Here is a 14,724-nt window from a genome sequence, read left to right as displayed (position 1 = left end):
GCTGTTAATGGATGAGAAATTCTAGCCTTTATCTGTTCCTGTGAACTTATCTGCTCCCGCGAGATCAGGATGAGTTAGTTACATCTGAGCTTATTCATAGGGTGGACAGCTATTGCATGCGTTAGGAAATCGATTGGCCGAGGCAATAGAGGAAGCTCACGTGTCAGATAGGCTGCACAACTAACTGGATAAAAATGGGTCTGCTCTACATGCTTCAGCTCGATATTTGGATCGGCAACTGCGAAGATAGCTCAGTGATCTCAGGCATTAATGGTAGTATAATAGATCCGAGGTATCCACGATACTACCATAATACTACCCCTACTCCTGAGTCTGATAATTAGATGAAAGGAGTATTCTGAAAGTTTTACCTCAGATCTGGGGATGTGCGCTCTCACATCTTCACACACCCCAGCATTTAAGGTTGATGACGTCAACTTGGCACGATTGTCACGAATGATCGCAGTTGATGGGACTACATAGCTGATGATTTTCTCAAGTATTTAATTTCTCTGATGGCGGCTTTTTGTCTTCACATTTGCCTTCTTTTAAATTTGATTTTCGGATGTACGAAGAAGATGATCGTAAAGCCTTTCCACTCCAGACTTTCATTGTGACTTTTGAAGGCAAGATGAATCCAGAGCTCATGAAAAAGTTCGAACTAGTGTTAGCCTGAAAAAGGGAGGTTAAAGTTCCGTCCGCTAGTCCTTCGATTTCAATGAATAGCAATATCAAAGTTCTGGCCAGTAAACCAACTCCCGTGGCTGTGGAGGATGAAAATTCCCTTTTAATCATTGAATCCATATCTCCACCATCAGAGGCCATGGTGGGAGCTCCGACAGAAGAAGTCTTGATGAAGGAGACTTCGATGGAGGGCACGTAGGTGATGGAGACGATGGATCATCTGGAAGAGGTTCCGACGATGGTGACGGAAGCTGGGAACCCTTTGGAGCAGGCAGTGCTTATCCAGTATCTTCCTACAGCTATTTTTCAAGTAGGTCCCTCATGACTGGCGCCTTCCACTCGATCTGCGGTAGAGAATCTCGAATCCACGATGGAGTCTATGAAAAATTTTCTCTCCTATTGAGAAGCAATTTTTGGGTGAGCAGGGTGCTCAATAGCGAATGATGGGTGCCCTCAAATCTCTTGTTCAGGTAAGGAGTTTTCAGATCTTTCTTCTTGACCTCTTGCGATTTGCAGTATCTGATGGTTTGGTATAATCTTTGTGTAGGTTGGGCATTACTTAGCCAGCTTTGTCAGCTCTACCTCTAAGGCTTCAGTGCTAGAGCTTACAGCAGTGAAGGAGAAAATCGATTGGCTGAAATATCTTTTGGAACAGGTAGAGAAGACTAATGCCGAGCTGACCAAAGAGCTCAACTCTTCCGAAGAGGCCCTTCGAGAAGCTCAAGAAATGATCAATTGTCATGATGACGAGATTAGAAGAGCTGAAGAGAGGATTGAAAATCTTGAGAGGTATAGGTCTAGGGCTAAAAGAGACTGGTGCTGAGCCCGCGATGATGTAGAGCACTTGAGGAAGACACTCGAAAAAAAGGGTCGAGAATTTGCTTCCTCTGAAATTCATTCTCAAAGAAGTCCCAGCAGGGGTTCATCCAAGAGGGCCAAAATCTCAAACAGAGTGAGCCGTCGAGAGAGGATGCCTTAGAAGGGTGAAGGTTCTGCCTCCAAGGGGATCTAAGTGACATCAGAGCTGCCCTCACCTCAGGCCGAACTTCAGGAGGCTCTACCCAAAGCGGAGCACTTGAAGAAGAAGGTGAAGGATAAAAGAAAGAGCATGGATCTCTTCTATCATCGACTTGTGGATCAGGAGCTTCTGACTGAAAAGGCCCAGATAAGAATAGATCGGCTAGTGAAGAAAGGAGCCGACATTATAAATGAGGTCTGCAAGTCGACGTTCTTTGCTGGCTTCAATAGGTGCAAAATAATAGCTTGAACGCACCTCCTTGCTACCAGCGCTGAGCTTCTGCAACCCAACCTCCTGGATGAAAGTCTGAAGGCTGTGATCTCAGATAGTGTAGAAAAAATTCGCAAGAGCATCCTAGCACCTTGTTGAACGGAGCAAAGTTGATGCGGCCACTTAGATAGAAGAGGCTGCCGGTATGAAGAAAAGTCTCTCTAAATCTAGGCACCTTGATGATGCTCCGAGGCAATGATGTACATATATATATATATTTACTTGAACTATGTAATCATCTTGGCACAAATGAATAAAGTTCATTTTTTGTCATTACCATTCACGATGCTTGAATGAATGTGTAAATCATATTCTGAGCCATGTCGATTGAATTCCAATCTATCTAATCATGATTCGAACCATAAGGCATAATCTAAACCACAATCCGAGTTGTAGATCGAGCTATATTGACTTGTATCTATTGTGCAGGTTTTGGAAAGAATTGAAATTCAAACCGCATCCACATGGCAAGTACCGCCACACATCCACGCACGTCTCTTCGAATATGGCACAGAGCATGATTTGCCTGTCACTCGCATTAACTGCTCAATAGACGGCAAGCACTGTACTCGACTGGTGACCGCCACATGTCAAGCACATGTTAGAACCTCATCAGCCATGCCTCCTATCATTAATGCTCTGAGAAAGAGGATCGCCATAAGATCTTTTATAGTAGGGATTATTTAAACCTCGGATGAGACAGGCTTTTAGGGTTTCTGATTATCTTTTTCTTCCTTTGATCTCGCTTTCTTTCACCGTAGGTTCTTCTTCCTCTTATGCGTCTATAGTTTTCTTCTTTCCCTACAAAAAGGGGGATGGCTTTTAAGGACTTTGATTTCGCCCCGCTGGAATTCTAGTCTGAGATGGATGTGGTACTGCTTCATGAGCAGTTTCAAATCCCTCCAACATTTCAACTAGAGATTCTGCAGCCAAATGATCGGATTTGCCAACCTTCTCCAAGCCGGATGAGCCTCTATGATGAGTGCTTCCAGGCTGGGCTGAGGCTTCCTCTCCATTCTTTTATTGTTGCTCTTTTTCAATACCTTGAGATGTCGCCATACTCGATAGTCTCGATTTCATAGTGGCATATCTACAGTTTTACCGTAGTGTGCGTATTGACTGGGATTGATCCTAGCATCATACTTTTTTCTTTATTCTTTAGTCTCAAAGGGCATCTTGGAGCATGAGAGTGGCGGTATGTGCCACCTCGAAAGAGGAAAGACATTTGTCCGTTGATCCGGGATGCTCCTTCCGCTGTCCATAGCTAGAAGGAGCACTTTGTGTTTGTCTCCAAGATGTTCGGTGAAGATTGGAGATTCATCACCTGGGACGAATCCCAGGAAGCTACGTTGAAGGAGCCTGTATTGGATTAGCGCCTGAGGCTGGAGATGGAGACCTTGCATACCTTTAAGGTCCTGGAGTTGAAAGAGCTTTTATTAAAGCAGACTTTATTCAACATGTTGGAAATTGTGTTCTAAAGTCATTCGTCAGTCTGTTGACGGCTGAGCTTATATTTATAATTATATATGAATTTTAATTAATAAAAATTATTTAGCTTTTCATCATAAGTTGTACATCTTCTTTTATGAACTCCTGTATTATGATGAAGTCTTTAGGACCATTTTAAATTGATAAAGAAAGATTTTTTATTTAGTCCTTAAAACTTATTTGTGATCAAATGATATGCTATTATCAGGATGATAGCTATACCAAGTGTAGGTCATTATGTGTCATATGCATTAGTTATTTTCTTAACCAAGGAGTGTGAAGATACTAGTATGGCATGCAAGTAAGATGTAGAAGTATACTCACTAAACGTGATCCAACTACGGAGTACTCTACTGTCAAGAGTTGCTCATGAAAGATATAGGTATAAGTATCCCTCCGACCTGAGATCACCACGGTGATTTGCAAGCAACTCACTGTACTTTGGTGTCAATCTATCTGAATTTCTAATTCAGTGATAAAAAATTTTTGAACACAGTTAAGTACTTATTAAGTCAGTGTGTAAGTCAAGATAGGATTGATCGCTCCTAGTTTCAGGAGTTAGTGCTACATTATGTTTCAATTCAGTAAAATCTTGATCAAGATAGTTCTTGTGAGAGTTACAAAATTTATGAGGTTGAGATATAGTATGGATGTACTGATTATGAGGTGATAATTTAACTCTTAATCATCTTAAGTACTAAGAGTTAAAGAGATGAATTATACGAAAACTATAGTTTAGAATTCTTGAATGTTGCTTTGTAAACATTCGATCTATCTGGATATCGGATACCATTACTAGATGGTCACATCAATTAGTATAAAAATTTATTTCTGTACTATCGATTTAGGTTCGAACCTATGGGGTCACACTCAAAAAAATTACTAGCTGATCAAGTGGCTGATCAATGATTAAGAATCGTTCGAGAGTATAATTGTCAATATGATTGATAGTTAGTCTTATACAAAAGTTATAACAAATTAATTTACTAAAGATTAGTAAATTATAGGAGGATTGATTAGCAATTAGATTGTTGATTAGCTCAATTTGATTGAGAAATATGGTTTGGTTCAAATCTAATTGAATTAGATTCAATTAGGTTTGACTCGATTAGATTATGAGATGATCTAATAGCTAAGGAAGATTGATTTCTGATTTGATCAGAACTTGGGCTCGATAATTCATATGGTACCTAATTAAATTAAGTTTTGTTATCTAATTGGGTCTAACCTAATTTGATTAGGATGGAAATCAAATAGATGAAACCTTAGAGTCCAAACTAGGTTGGACTCTCCATAGCGCCGATCACCCTTACCCATGCCACATTTCTCAACGTGAATTCAGATTTGCATGAGAAAACTCCATGCCAAAAGGATGGCTCTTATCCCTTCTCCATGCCCTATTAGATGAGGATAATATCTGGTTCAACTTGAATTCAAATTGGATTTGAATTCAACTTGGAATTTAATCTTTATCCTAATTCAAATTTGATTTGAACTAGGCCTTATCCTCGTCTCCACGCCAACCTTAAAACCCCTCAATTTTGTGCGACAAAGTTAAGAGATTTTTACTGTGAGAAAAGTTTCTCTCTAGGGTGTGAGGTTTGGGGTGGGCATTGTTTTGCTTTGGCATGTGTGCTTAGAGGAGATCCATCTCCTCTTGGGTGAGAGACCTAGATTTGATCTAGGATTTTTAGGTGAGGAAAAAATAAAGAGAGAAGAGAGTTCTCCTTCCTTTTTCTATTACCACATTCTCCTTCTCTATCTTTGATTTCAGAATGAAAAAAAGAGCAGATCAGCCATCAACAGGATCTTCGCACGAGCTAGCACTCTTGAGAAGATCGAACAACGTAGGACTTCGAGTTGATGATCCATAGAGGTCGAACACCTTGTGCGACTATGAGCGACTAGCAAGATCATGAGATTCAGATGTGGTGATCTGCTATCTATGATTAGGTGATGAGTTTTGAACTCATGCTTGATATAGATGTGATCTACTAGTGCATGTTTAGATATGATCTTACATGCTATTTTTATTTTCAGTTCTCATATATGTCATATAACATATTATAGATCCTAAGATAGGTATTTTAGATTAGATCTAAAGCATGTTTATTAGATTAAATAGTTTAATCTGATATATCTTCTACTGTTAAAATTTTTGAAAAGCATGCTTGAAATGTCTGTCAGTTTTCTTCAGTGGGATCAGAGCCAGATTCTTTATAACATGATATATTTGCATGTATAAATTTAATTTTTATTATTTAGATTAGATCTAAATAATTTTTATGATCAAGATCTGATTTTAATCTATCTCATATGTGATATTATTAGATTAGATGATCCTAGTAGCAAGTACTTTGATTGAATTTATCACCAGACTGTTTGGTCATAGGAGCAAGAAGGATTTAAAAGTCTTCTTTTTCTATTTGATGGGGTGCTCTTATGGTGTGTAGAGGTGCCGTATGATTACATCCCATAATGAAGAATGTGAAAGAAAAACTTTATTTTTCTATAAAATCTTAGATCTGAAAATTCTTGACTTTGTTGTATGTGATACAAATTATATGAAAAGTAAAACATCTAATGAAAATAAAATCTAAAATCATAAAAAATTTAGATTAGATCTAAAAGTTGATTTATAATTGATTTTATTTTTATTTATATAAATTTTTTCAAAACTAAAACTTTATAAAAGCTGTCGGCACGCATGTTGAGCCGATTTAGTTTTGAACGAGCCAACTCAGTCTCCTAGTTTAGTCAACTCAGTTTCTAACTGAGCCGACTCAGTTGCAACAGATGGATGGAACAGGTTACTGTTCATTTACAGTGAGTTGACTAAGTTGCAGGCTTAGTCGATCTAGTGTAGTGAGCCAGCTCAGTCTAGAGGTAAACTGACTAAGTTTCAGAACATAAAATTTTTGCATAAAACATTGTAAAATGTTTATAAATTGAAATTATTTCAAACCTAAACTAAACCCATATTGATTATACACTTAATTATGAATTAAGGGTTGAATCATTTAGATCTAGAATCATGAATTAAAGATTTAATGACATTATATAAAATATGAGGATATGGGTTAGCTTAAATCAGGTCCTCTTAATTGGGTTAGACCTAAGGTTAGAATCGAATGGACTAAATAGAGAAATTGATTAAATCTAACCAAAAGTTAAATTAGATTAAATTATGATTTCTCTAGAACCAATACAATAGTTGTAGTTGGTCAAGTCCATATCTTTGATTAGACCAGATGGACCTTCATTGTGGCTTAGTGGTTGAGCCTGAGTTATTAAGTAGATCAAATCGAAACTAAATAATCAGTTGATATCTAAGGTAAGTTTGACAGTCTTGATCGGTGGTCATTAATTAGGAGCTATTCATCTAGATAGAGTCTATGGTGAGTTAATGACATATCCCTCTCATCGATCTCACTTATGTGGCCAACATGGTGAATTATGTTTTGATTAGATTGTTAAGTGATTCGAGTTGATCCATGTCATTATGAAAATCAATATGGCTGATTTAGGTGCCCCTTGACTGACTTATATCTAGTCTTCTTTGATTTGACTTGGTGAAATTAGTGGGAGAATTAAGACTAGCTAGTCGAGCTATACTCGGATCTATGTGCAGTCTGTATAGATTCTAATATCTGCTAAGAAATCAGATTTTTTGAATTAAAGATCGAGACTATCAATTCATATAAAATAATAAGAGAATTTTTAGACTAAAGTTCAAATCTTTAGGCTTAATAATTCATATAGTAATTAAATTTTTTATTTTTTTATGCAGTTATGACCACCACCTTATTGCTCCGATCACTATTGGACAATGATAAGTTAACGAGATCGAATTTTGATAGCTGATATCAAAAATTGAAGATAGTCCTAGAGCATGAACGGATCTTGTACATGCTGATAGATCCGACACCAGAGGAGCCTGTCCTGAATGCACGCAGTGCGGTATGAGATTCTTATCAGAAGTGGCTTAACGATCGCACCACGATGCATTGCATAATGCAGGCTACAATGAATGACAAGTTCAGTTACAAGTTTGAAGATGCTTAGCCAGAGGAGATGTTATAAGTGTTGAACAAATCTTTCGACACTCCCGATGATGTTGAGCAGTATAAGACTAGTTGTACCATTTTTAATGCTCGAATGAGGGAGGGGGCATCGATCATCGATCATATATTGTACATGATCGAACAGATCGAGTGCCTGAATAAGCTCGATTTTTTTTGTATAAACAGCTTGAAAAAGATGCGATTCTGAATTTTCTGTCAAAGTCTTATCTCCCCTTTCTCAGTCATTATAGAATAATGAAGACTACAGTTAACTACCATGATTTGTTGGGGTTACTGCAGACTTTTGAGAAGGATCACCAGCTCTACAAAGAGATGGTGAATTTAATGGGAGAAACTTCTTCGACAGGACATCATCCCTTTAAGAAAGAAAAAAAAATAAAAATAAAAAGGTATAGAATGCTAGAGATCAGATCAAGAAGTCTAAGTCTGATCAGAGTCAGGCAAAGTGCTTCTACTGTAAGAAGCAAGATCATTGGAGGAGGAACTATCCTCATCATATTGCCTCTCTTGACCCAAACAGATCGAATAAGAAGAAGAAGTAAGTGGTTGCTGGATAAGATAATTATATGATAATACCTTACAACTTCTCTATTTGTGATACCATGACCTAGGTATTAGATCCTGGTAGTCCTATTAATATTTGTAATTCATTATAGGGACTTCAGGTCAGTAGGAGATTTGGAGATAGTGAGAGATTTCTAAATATTGGAGATGAAAGATTGGTTTCAGTTCTAGCTTTAAGAATTATCAAGCTTGTATTCAATTCTCATATCGTTATTCTTAGTGATTGTCACTTTTGTCCTAGTTTCTTATTGAATATAATTTCTGTAGGTCTTTTGGTCAAGAATAGTTATAAAATTTTAATAAAAAAATATTCTTATGATATTATTTTGAATAGTATTACTGGGATGAATAGACAATTAAACAATGATATTTATATTGTATCACGGTCTAGTGTAATGTACACGTCAAATAAACATCCTAAGATAGATAATGTCTCAGATGCCTACCTTTAGAATTGTAGACAAGATCATATTAATGAGAACAAGATGAGCATATTGATCCAAGAGAAAATCTTCGATATCAATGATTGTAAATCATTGCCAATCTATGAGTCTTATCTTCTTGGGAAGATGACTAAGTCACTTTTTACTGAAAAGGATGAACAAGTCTGTGAAGTTCTAAGTCTCGTACATACTGATGTATGTAGACCTATGAATACAAGTGTCAAAGATGGATATTACTACTTCATTACGTTCACTAACGATCTATTTAGGCATTGGTACATCTACTTGATGAAACATAAGTTTGAATCATTTGAAATGTTCAAATAATTTCATAATGAGGTAGAGAAACAAACTGAAAAGAGTATTAAAACTCTTCGATCTGATCGAGAGAGTAAATATCTCTCCCGTGAGTTTCTAACATATCTAGGAAAGAATGAGATTCTCTCACAATGGATCCCTCCTGGGACACTACAATATAATGGTGTGTCTAAAAGGAAGAATTGAATCTTGTTGGACATGATTTGATTCATGATGGGCTTTGCTAGTTTGCCGATTTTTTTTTAAGGATATGCACTTGAGTCGGCTTGTTATGTACTTAATAAGATTCTGAATTAGTCTATAAGTAAAACACCATATGAGATGTGGACTGGGTGTAAGCTGGTGCACTCACACCTTAGGGTTTGGAGATTCTAACTTATATCAAGCATTTGAAAATAGATAAGCTCGAACCTAGGTCTGACAAATATCTTTTCATTGGGTATCCAAAAAAAATTAAGGAGTATTATTTCTATCTTACTGATGAATAAAAAGTATTCGTCAGTCTTAGGACTGTCTTTTTGGACAAGAAGTTCTTTGAAGAAGGAACTAATGCCACTAAGGTTGAATTTGATGAAGTTCGACAGGTAGAAAAACCGACATAATCTAGTAAAACCTACAGAACTAGAGTTGATTAGATTAAACCTCGAGTCAGTTGTAGATGCACTATTGAGGAGATCCGATAGAGTACTGCATCAACAAGACAGATACTATGATTTTTTAATCTGAAATGGTGATCCTGTTGAATTCGTTGAGAATAATGAGGATCCGATCATCTACATGGATGCAATATAGAAATCCAACTTTGATAAGTGGCTTGAGGCTATGAAGTTCGAAATGGAGTCTATGAAGGTCAACGATATATGGATATTAGTTGATCCACTTGAAGGAGAAAAATTTATATGGTGTAAGTGGATTTTCAAAAGAAAGAGAAGTGCAGATGAAAAGGTGGAGACCTATAAAGTCCATCTGGTTGTCAAGGAATATCGTCAATGCTATAGTATTGACTATGACAAGATATTTTTTTCTGTGACAATGCTCAGATCCATTCGGATTATGTTTATGATAGCGGCACATATGGGCTATGAAATTTGGCAAATGGATGTGAAAATTATTTTTCTAAATGGAGAGTTGACAGAAAAGGTGTATATGATACAACCTGAAAGGTTCATATCCACAGATGAGTCTAAGGTGTGCAGACTTTAAAGATCTATTTATAGATTGAAGCATGTATCTCAAAGTTGGAACATGTAATTTGATAAAATGATCAGAATGTATGGTTTCATTAGGAACGGAGAAGAACCCTGTATTTACAAGTAGATAAATAGTTCTGTAGTTGTATTTCTTGTTTTATATATAGATGATATTCTCTTAAGCAAGAATGACATCTCTGTATTACAGAGAATAAAGAATTGACTATCGTCTCAGTTCTCCATGAATGATTTGAGAGAAGCATCCTACATTCCAGGGATGAAGATCTATAGAGATAGATCGAATAGGTTGCTTGGATTATCCTAATCTACGTACATTGATGCCGTGCTGAAGCGGTTTAGCTTGAAGAATTTTAAGAAAGACTATCTTCCAATAGGTCATGAAATTTTTCTCTCGAAGAAGGATTGTCCGACAACTCCTCAAGAGAGAGCATATAAGTAGAATCGCATATGCTTCAATGGTGAAATCTATTATATACGTCATGATATATACTAGATCGGATGTTGCCTACTCACTAAGGATAGTGAGCAGGTATCAATCTGATCCAGGTGAGAACCACTGGAAGGTCATAAAAACCATTATTTAGTGTTGGAGAAATACTAAAGATCAGTGACTGGTTTATAAAAAATCTGACTTGAAACTTGTGAGATTTATAAATTTCAGCTTTCAGTCAGATCATGGTGATAGCAAGAGCATGTCAAGATATATCTTTATTCTGAACGGTAGGATGATTTACTGAAAAATTCCAAGCAGCCTGCCATGACTGACTCAATTTGCGATGTGAAATATATCACGACATCCGATGCTGCAAAAGAAGTTGTGTGGTTGCAGAAGTTCATCGGCGAGCTTGGAGTAGCATCCTCCATTGATAGTTCGATCCTGTTGTATTGTGACAGCATTGGCGCCGTTGCTCAAGCGAAAGAACCGAAGACCCATTAGCACCCCAAGCATATTCTATGCCACTACTATCTGATCTGGGAGATTGTAGATCGAGGTGGTGTCGAGCTTCAAAAAATCGATAGAAAGGAGAATCTGACTGACCCATTTACTAAAATCCTTGGAATCAAGGCATTCAATGATTACAAGTTGAAGATAGATATACGATACTGTACGGATTGACTTTAGTTCAAGTGGAAGTTGTTGAAATTGTGTCCCAAAGCCAATAGTCTGCCTATTGATGGTTGAGATCATTTTTGTAATTGTATCTAAATTTTAATTAATAAAAATTATTTAACTTTTTCATTACAAGTTGTACATCTATTTTTATGAACTCCTGTATTGTGATGAAGTCTTTAGAACTATTTTAAATTGATAAAAGAAGATTTATCATTTAGTCCTTAAAACTTGTTTGCAATCAAATGATATGTTATTACTAGGATGATAGCTATATCAAATGTAGGTCATTGTGTGCCATATGCATTGGTTATTCTCTTAATCAAGAAGTGTGGAGATACTGGTATGGCATACAAGTGAGATGTAGGAATACATCTCATTGAACATGTCCAACTGCGAAGCACTCTACTGTCAAGAGTTGCTCGTGAAGGATATAGGTATAACTGTCTCTCCAACTTGAGATCACCACGGTGACTCACAAGCAATTTACTATGCTTTGGAGCCATACTACCTAAATTTTTAATTCAGTGATGAAATTTTTTTTGACACAATCAAGTACTTGTTAAGTCAGTGTGTGAGTCAAGATGGGATTGATCGCTCCTGATTTCAGGAGTTAGTGCTATGTTAAGTTTCAATTCAGCAAAATCTTGACCAAGGTGGTCCTTGTGAGAGTCACAGAATTTATGAGATTGAGATACATTATGGATGTACTGATTATAAGTTGACAGTTTAACTCTTAGTCATCCTAAGCACTGAGAGTCAAAGGGATGAATTATATAAAAATCATAGTTCAAGATTCTTGAATGTTGCTTTACAAATATTCGACCTATCCAGACGTTGGATATCATTGCTAGATAGTCATATCGATTAGTACAAAAATTTATTCTTATGCTACCAGCTTAGATTCGAATCTATGGGGTTACACTCAAAAAAACTTACTGTCTAATCAAATGGCTGATCAACGATTGAGAATTGTTCGAGGGTATAATCGTCAATGTGATTGATGGTTAGCCTTATACAAAAGTTGTGATAAATTAATTTGCTAAGAATTAGTAAATTATAGGAGGATTGATTAGCAATTAGATTGTTGATTAGCTTAATTTGATTAAGTAATATGGTTTGATTCAAATTTAATTGAATTGGATTCAATTAGATTTAACCCGATTAGGTTATGAGATGACCTAATCACTAAGTGTGATTGATTTTTAATTTGATCAGGATTTGGGCTCGATTAAATTTTAGTTTGATTAAGATTTTATATAGTTCATATGGTATCTAATTAGATTAGGTTCTGTAATCTAATTGGGTCTAACCTAATTTGATTAGGATGGAAACCAAATGGTTGAACCTCTAGAGTCCAAATTAGGTTGGACTTTTCCTAGCGCTGACCACCCTTACCCATGCCACATTTCTCAATGTGAATTCAGATTTGCATGAGAAAACTCTATGCCAAAAGGATGGATCTCATCCCTTCTCCATGCCTTATTGGATGAGGATAGTATCTGGTTCAACTTGAATTCAAATTAGATTTGAATTCAACTTAGAACTTAATCTTTATCCTAGTTCAAATTTGATTTGAACTAGGCATTATCCTCATCTCTATGCCAACCTTAAAACCCCTCAATTTTGTGCGACAAAGATGAGAGGTTTTTACTGCGAGAAAAGTTTCTCTCTGGGTTGTGAGGTTTGGGGTGGGTGCAGCCTTGCTTTGGCGTGTGTGCTTAGAGGAAATCCATCTCTTTTCGGGTGAGAGACCTAGATCTAATCTAGGGTTTTTAGGTGAGGGAAAAATAGAGAGAGAAGAGAGTTCTCCTCCCTTTTTCCACCACCACATCCTCCTTCTCTATCTTTGATTTCAGAAGAATTCGAGAGATCTGAAGAAAAGAACAGATCAACCATCAATAGGATCTTCATGCGGGCTAGCACTTCCATGGAGATCGATCAGCATAGAACTTCGAGTAGACAATCCATAGAGGTTGGATATCCTGTACAGCTGTGAGTGATCAGTAAAATCATGAGATTTAGATGCGGTGATCTGCTATTCGGCTTAGGTGATGGGTTTTGACCTCATGCGTGATATAAATGTGATCTATAGTGTAGATGTGATCTACTAGTGCATGTTTAGATATGATCTTGTATGCTGTTTTTATTTTTAGATCTCATATATGCAATATAACATGCTATATATCCTAGGATAGGCATTTTAGATTAAATTAAAAGCATATTTATTAGATTTAATAGTTTAATCTGATCTGTCTTCCGTTGCTAAAATTTTTGAACGCATGCTTGAAATGTTTGCTATTTTTCTTCACAATACCGGCATTAGTCAAGTCGCTCCTCAAGGTGCATATGGGTCTCCTATCTTAGAGCCTTATGTTCCATAATTCATACTTTATATTAACTTGATTATCTTGATTGCAGAGATGGAGCCGAGCCTGCCAAGAAAGTTGAAAAAGAAGATCCATCGAAAGAGGGCAGCTGAGCCTGCGGGCGGTCGGAGCACCTGCATTAGGATCAGGAGTACCCCCGTGCTGTCGGCTGCTGGGTCGGATCCCGTATTTCTCTGCATTGAGGACTTCAGAATTGTGAGGGTTCAACCTGGCTCGGCCTCTACTTCAGCTTCTGATGGGGATCGAAGAAGCCAGACAGATCGAGTCTTCGAGGGTCTTGAAGAGGTAATTCTGAGCCTGCCAGCTCCTCAACTGGTTGACTCTTTTTTGAAAGAGGTGCCAGCCAAGAAAGATCGCTGGGGCTTTCGGGACCGCACCAGCTGGTCTAAAACTCGAGGCTTCTACCTTAGAAGAATACAAATTGGCGCATGAGCTATTCACTGGGATGCTCCTCCCAACTGACGCAAGCAAGCTACTGGCCGAGCGATGTAGGGAGGTGAGGGAAGCAGCTGTGGAGTCCTTCATCTGGATAAGCTGATGCTCCTGCAGTCTTATTTACTTCAAATATATGCTTATCATGCTTGTTGATAAGAGATTTTTCTTGACAGCTCACCCATTATCTAAATGGGTACATGTAGAGCTCACTTTAACTTTTAGCAAAGGCAAGGAAGCATAAGGCCGATGCCGTGATGCTCAAGGTGACTAAAGACAAGGCTGAGAGGGAGGCTGGAGAGGCCTCCATAAGGGCCAACACTACCACTAGAAGAGCTGAGGATGCTAAAGCGGCCCTGAGATGAGCTGTCAAAGAAAATTCTCGACTGCTAGGCATCCAGAAAGCATAGGTGGTGAGAATAAAGGAGCTCGAAAAGCTCTTGGAGGAAAATAAAGCTGCGATCGAGGTAGTAGAGAAGAAGGCAGTAGAGGTCACTTCAGAGGCTGTCGTGAACTTTTCGACGTCAGTAGAGTACCAGGATGAGAATGTTGAATTTTTTGCTGACACTTACAATGCTATGAAGCAGTCCGTCTGGAACAAGGTCGCTACCAAATATCCAGAATTAAATCTAGATTTTTTGGATGAAGTTTGGGACCCTATTGCAATCAATGCACCTACAACAGGTGCCCCCAATCCAAGTGCTACCTCT

This window comes from Elaeis guineensis, chromosome 1 (genome assembly GCF_000442705.2).
Source record: "Elaeis guineensis isolate ETL-2024a chromosome 1, EG11, whole genome shotgun sequence".
NCBI lineage: Eukaryota > Viridiplantae > Streptophyta > Magnoliopsida > Arecales > Arecaceae > Elaeis > Elaeis guineensis.
The sequence above is the reverse complement of the archived record's forward strand: the minus strand, read 5'-3'. Positions refer to the sequence as shown.